This window comes from Thalia democratica, chromosome 8 (assembly GCF_965202585.1).
Source record: "Thalia democratica chromosome 8, ktThaDemo2.hap1.1, whole genome shotgun sequence".
Taxonomy (NCBI): Eukaryota; Metazoa; Chordata; class Thaliacea; order Salpida; family Salpidae; genus Thalia; species Thalia democratica.
The window spans coordinates 45,883,474-45,890,259 of NC_139172.1; positions in this window are offsets into that span (position 1 = coordinate 45,883,474).

The window sequence follows — 6,786 nt, forward strand, 5'->3', positions numbered from 1 at the left end:
ATTTAATTAAACATACAAGTTTTGCAATAATTACTTGTAATATTTTTTTTTACTTGTTTTTTACATCTAAAGCGATTTGTGACTGGGTAACTTAATTTTGTGAATATAAAATAGTTTAATATATATTAAAATTAATTTATTATACAATTACTTCTATCAAAATTTTGTTAATTCAAAGGAGCTATAGAGTTACTAAAATTAAAGTTTAAAAATTAAAGGACATTTTTACGTTTTTTATTAGGTTTGACAACTAAATTTTATCTACTTATACAATTTTGTAATAACTTTGTGGTAGTAAAATCATAATAAGTTTAATAAAACTTACTAAAAAATGTTTTACACTAGTACCATACAAAAAAAAGTTTGTTGAATTGTATAAAACAAAATTATTTAAGTAAAAAATATAATTAAATCATTTTAGTATAAAAAATAGAGAACAAAGCTCTATATAGAAATAAAGCCAAACACCTGAGTTATATAATTAATTTACTATGACATGTTTATGTGTTTATGATTAATAAATATTTTTAGTAAAGATTTTTATTTATTGTTGTTTGATGGTTTATGCAGACAAAAAATCAATTAACCTAAAAGTTTTAAATAAAAAAAAATAATTAAAGAAAATGTATTTATGTAAAAAACGAAACTCATAAAACTCTCTACGTTTGAATGTAAATTTTTTTGTGACGTAACAATACAGTTCCTACTGTTAAAAAATCACAAGTTTATAATAAAAACGTGGTTTATTTTAAGTAGTTACGTACACCTAAAGTACGTACCACTGAATTTACTTAAAGGGTTTTAATAGCTTTATTCAAAAAAACAATAAGAAACCAATTTTACTTAACTGGCTCAAAATTTTGTTTTGTTATTTAAACTCACATGTTTGTTACTTAGTTTTATTGTAGTTTAACTGAATTAAAAATACTGTTAAGTTCCTAGTTCTGTTAAGATAAGATACTTTACACTCAACAATTTAGATTGTTTTTATTGCTTTAAACTTAATACTTTCTATATCGAAAAACTAAAGCTATACTTTTTAATTTAATATATTACAGCTTGTTTGACGCAATATAATTAATAAGAAAAAGTCATCAAATATTTGCTTGTTTATTAATTTATTTGTTGTTTATTAATATAAATTGTTAGTCTGATTTGATTAGTTTTATTAGATTAAAACTATTAGTTTTCTTTTAAAGTGAAAGTAGTAATAAATTTAGTTATTAATGTACACTAATTAATTTACATTTGCATATGGTTTATTAATTTATTTTTATTAAGTTTGCGTGTTTTATTTTTGGACGTACTGTTTGATTATATTTTTGTTCAAATGAATGAAAATTAGAGTTGGGTGATTATTTTTATTAAAAAATATTTATGTTATTTTGATATATTTGTTTAATGTTTTTTACTATGGACTACCAAAATAGTTAAAAATTTAAAATCAAATACTCTAGAAAAAATCTAAAATTTTCAGTTTCATTCTCAGAAATTTAACTTTCTTTAGTTAAATTATTTTTTTAAAGCTAAGCTGCATATAAGTTGCTAGTAGTCAAATAATTGACTTTATAAAACTGTGTTCTACTGTTATAAATGGAGAATAATTTAGTTAATTGTATGACTTATTTTATAAATAAAGATTAACTAAGTTTAACTTGACTTTACCAAAAATAATGAAATCCAGAAAATATGTATCTATTTTCAAAGTCTTTTTTTTAACTTGCATTTTGTAAACAGTTTAGATAAAGTTATTCAGATATTTTTTTTTGTGTGTTTTTACTTTAGTCATAATAAATTCCATATATACTTTTTGCTATCAAGATTTGAATACTCTTAACTTTGAATAATTTATTTATAATCCAAAAATATGTATAATCTTTTATTTTGTTTAAAACCTTAATAAGCTTAGTTTGTTGTTTTACAATTATTTTTAAATATTATTTAGTTATAAACATATGAAAAAAAAAATTAATTTTAAGTTAGTTTGTGAATAACGTAGTATCTAAATCTACTCGAAAAATGTAACGTTTAACTTCTATAACAAGAACAGTGTTTATAAAATGACAGTCTATTATTTTATTACTTAAACTATTAAAATTTAATATTGTGTAGTTTAATAATTATAAAAAATTTATTACTGAAACTTTTTGAGAATGATACAAAACAATTGAAAAGCTCATAGTTTTTTAAGTATTTACATTATGTTTACGTTTTGAAGTTGTGATAACTGTTTTGATAAATAAAAGTACTAAAATTTACTTAGTTAAGCTTTAATCTTTGTTAGATCAAGTTTAGTATTTTAACTTTGTTGAAACATTTTTCAAGTGTACTAAGTACTTTTCTTAATGTACAAAAATAATGTTTAGCAGGTAGTTACTTTTTAATCGTGGTTTTGTTCTATATAACATTTATTATTGCATAAACTGAAGTGTTTATAGAAACAATTATTTAGTACTAAATGTCTGCAACAACATAATGCTTTCCAAAATAATATATATGAACAAATACTTTAAAATAGAGTCATTTATTCTTAAATTCTTAAACTATTGATTAAAACTGATAAATAGAAACTCAGCGCTATTTTACTCAACAAATTAATTTCAAAACAATATCCTTATGACTTGTTAAATTACTTTGCTTAACTAAAAAAAGTTTTTTTAACAAGCAAAATCCTAGCATGCAACTAATATGAATAAATTTTAAATTTAAATCATTTTATTAAATTGCACTTATGTTTAATTTTTAGATACTTTTTATCCATAAAATTACCTCTTTAGTATTAAACTTTTTTTTTAAAAGAAACTTAACCAAGCAAAACTTCAAATAATAGCATGAAAACATAAAAAAATTCTACTTAACGGTACACAAATTTGATCTTATGGTCGACAAAATTGTACATATTTTTATTTTAGGAAACCACTGTTTTTTAACTCAAAGTATTTTCTAAGAGACAAGAATTTCATCCAAAAAAAATTTGCGGTATAATTCTATACAAAATATTTTGTTACGTAGGCTATAATAACAATAAACTAAGCTTTAAAACAAAAGTATATATCCATTGAGTATCTTACATCAAAACAATGGTGATAAAGGCACGAAATTTTAACGAGCGAATTGCTCGCATGTATCAAGTATAAATAACTTTTTTTATCTATTAAGTAATCATTTTTTATAAACAACAATCTAAGTTACTAAACAAATTAATTACTAAAATATATTTAATTCTTTCCATAAAACTTATAAAAGTTAAAAAAAAAAATTAATTAACAAAACACTATCACAATTTTGTTTGTCTAGTGAATGAGGTTTTTTAAAAGATAATAAATAATAATAAAAAAGTTTCACAGTTTTTGTTTTACAGAGTTATAACATAAAGATTTCAAAAGTTTAAGATAAACATTCAGTCAGTTATTAAATTTACTAACGTGAAATATAAACTCATTAAAACCTAAACAATTATTACTTGTATTTTTTGGTAAATTTTATAAAATACAGTAAAATTATATCAGAAATTTATGTTTTGTAACCAATAAGTAACCTTTGAATGTTTCGCGTGATGAATAACACTTTTTTACTACCAGTTAGATTTAAATAATAATATAATAATAAATATAATTATCCTAAAAGTAAACAACTAAATTATTGCGCGTTCATTGTATTTAAAATATATATTAGGGTAGTTATCTAAACTTGGATATCTATTCGATGTTCAATAAGGTCTTTAATAGGTTTGTTTGGTGACGTCACATTAGAATTCCCGTTAAAATTCTTTCAAAGTTTTGTATTAATTTGATTAAAATTGTTGATTACTACTTCAAACACAACTATTGCAAATTTTAACGAGTCAAAAAGCTTACCTACAAATAATAAAATTTTCTTGGGTTTTCTTGTAATAAAATGACTTAAAATCTTAATTAATGTTTGTTTTAAATTTTTTGAAGTCGCTTATGACTAGCATTATTTTATATATAATACAAAAACCTAATTTATTTGAAAAATATGTTTTGACTTTTTATGTATTTTTTTAAGTTTTATTAAGCTTGTTTTCAAATATCTGTATAATATTTTTAATAACAAACTATTTTATTAAATTAGCTTTAATCAACAGTTAATCTTAACTTGTTTTTGGTTGATATATGTTATATTTAAAAACTTTATGTTTTAGTTGTGTATTTTAAGTAGCTTTAAAATGATCTTTATAATATTTAATTTTGATAAATTTACCAATATAAAAAAATAAACATTAAATGTGCCTACTACTTTTCAATTTAAAGTTCAAACAAGCTTAATCTTGTTTAAATTTTAAAAAATATTTATGGTTGTCTAACTTGTTATTAAAAATGATTTAACATCCTGGTTTGGCAAAACTTATTTCGAAGTTTGTTTTTATTTGGTATTTTATTTTAGTGTAATATGTTTTTGTTACTAATTTGAATATAAGTCAAAGTCTTAAAAAAAAACGTTTTTATACAACTGATAGTTAAAACTTAAAGTTTAGACTTTAAACAATGCAAAATATTTATAATAATAGTTTTAAAATAAATACTTTAAACATTTTTAAAACAAGATTTCATTACTATAAACATCCAATTGTTTTAAAATTATCTACTTACATTGAACAAACTTTTTATGTAATTATGTTAAGTGCCTACTTATAACTTGACTACTCATAGTTTTAAAAACAAAATTTATAATTATCCTAACAAAACGAACAAAAAGTCGACTATTTTAAACGTTTTTATAAATACGTTGAATTTATTAAATACCATTGTTATATGGTTTTAATATTTTTAATTCAAAAACTGACAAAATACGTTATCGTTTCAAACCATATGTAGGTATCAACTGTTTATTTTAGGTAGTTTATCGGGATTTTTTCTTTTTTTTTTTGAGTCATTAAAATATTTGATAAAACGTTCAGTTTTTTCTTTAATTAGTATGAACAAAATATTTATGGTAAAATTTTAATATATCGTAATCCAAATAGCAACGTCGGAGCCTATATTTTATAAAGGTATATTTTTGAAATGTACCATTTTTTTGTTTGATCTATACGAGCTATTTCCTTGTTTTTACTAAATTATTTAAATTTAATATATCTATTTTTTTAATACATATTGTGTTTTTATTTTAAATTAAGTTGTATACAAAAGCATTGTTTCTTTTAAGATTTTCTCAATTAAACACTAAGGAAGAAGATTATAAGTTTTTCTAATGAGTTATCCTTGCACTAACTAAACGTAGAAAGTGTTAATGCCTTAAAAGTAAAATCTTTAAATAAAAAGTATATTAAAGTTACTCATTATTTTCATGTCTGTTTGTATTTAATCGATATATTTACATTTTCAAGGTTCTGAAACGTTAAAAATTTTCTTCACAACTTAAAGTTTTATATGTAAATTTTTTTTAATTAGTTAAAAGAAAAGAAAAAGCTATGGATTAGTTAAAACTATTTTTATTACAAGGTAAATTTTTTATTTTCTATTTAAATTAGAATATAAAACTTTGGGATAGTTTAAAAAAAAGCTAAAATATCTTAGTTCAAAATATTCGACATACTTTGTCAGTAACGTTTATTAGTATGGATTTCAATTAAGTTTGTTAGAAATCTATTTTTGTATAAATTACATTTACTTAATATTTACTATAAAGTGTCACAAATCAGTTTGGAAGTTTAAAGTCAATCTATTTTTTTGACATGGTCTTTATCTTTACAATTAAGTTTAATTTTTATTACAGATAATTCAACTATTATCAAATTTTAATAAATCGAAACATTTATATGAATTATTTTAGAAAACCTTTGATTTTGCCCAGTAGCGGAATATAAACTTTTACTAAATTTATTAAAAAATTTTTTTTTTAAACTAACAGCTTTGTTAGCATTTTACATTAGTATAAACATAAAAAAAAAAAAAACTAAAACAAACTGTAAACAAATATTTTTTATAAATACAAATACTTTCTGCAAAATAAATATTAGTTTATAGCATATGTTACTTTAAAGTTTAAACTTCACTTTATTTTATCTAAACAATTTTGTATAGGTTAAACTATACCTCTTAATAGTATTCTGTGTTAACAATGTTAATGTGTTTACATTGATAGCATAAATTGATAAGAAAACTTAAACTAGAACATTTTTAGACTAAACTATAGAAAAAGAAAACGATACACAAAAGATATACACTGTTAAAAAAATGTTGTATACAATTATTAAGAAAGTTTTTATAACTTTTTTCGTTAAATTTTGCTGATGTTTCCTCTGTTGTTTATTTTAAACTGTATCATTTTATGACGGCCAAAAAACTGAAAGTATAAGTTTAACAAGTTTTTCAAACTTAAATGCATAGTATTAATTAAAAAAAAATTATGAAATAAAACTAAAAACTTATAATAATAGAAAATATAAAATTTTTATTTTTACATTCCTCCATATAAAACAAAGAAATTAACCTATAGTTTTTATTTACAACTTATATTATCCTAAACAAATAAACATTAATTTATTTTAAAGTCTTTAACTAACCATTAAATAAATTTCAAAACTTTCTAAAGTGTTTAAATAACTTATGAAACAAAATTTTTTAGATTAGAGTTTAAATAAAAAATATGTACTTACGAAAGAAATAAATGTGAAAAACTTAAACTTTGCATCTAAATTGTTTTGTGACGTAAAATACAGTTTTCGCGAATAAAAGAATCTTATATTCAGAAATTTAAAAGTTTTACAAGTTTTTCAAAATAAAAAGAGCTCAAATATGTTTTTATATTTTTGATAGAGCT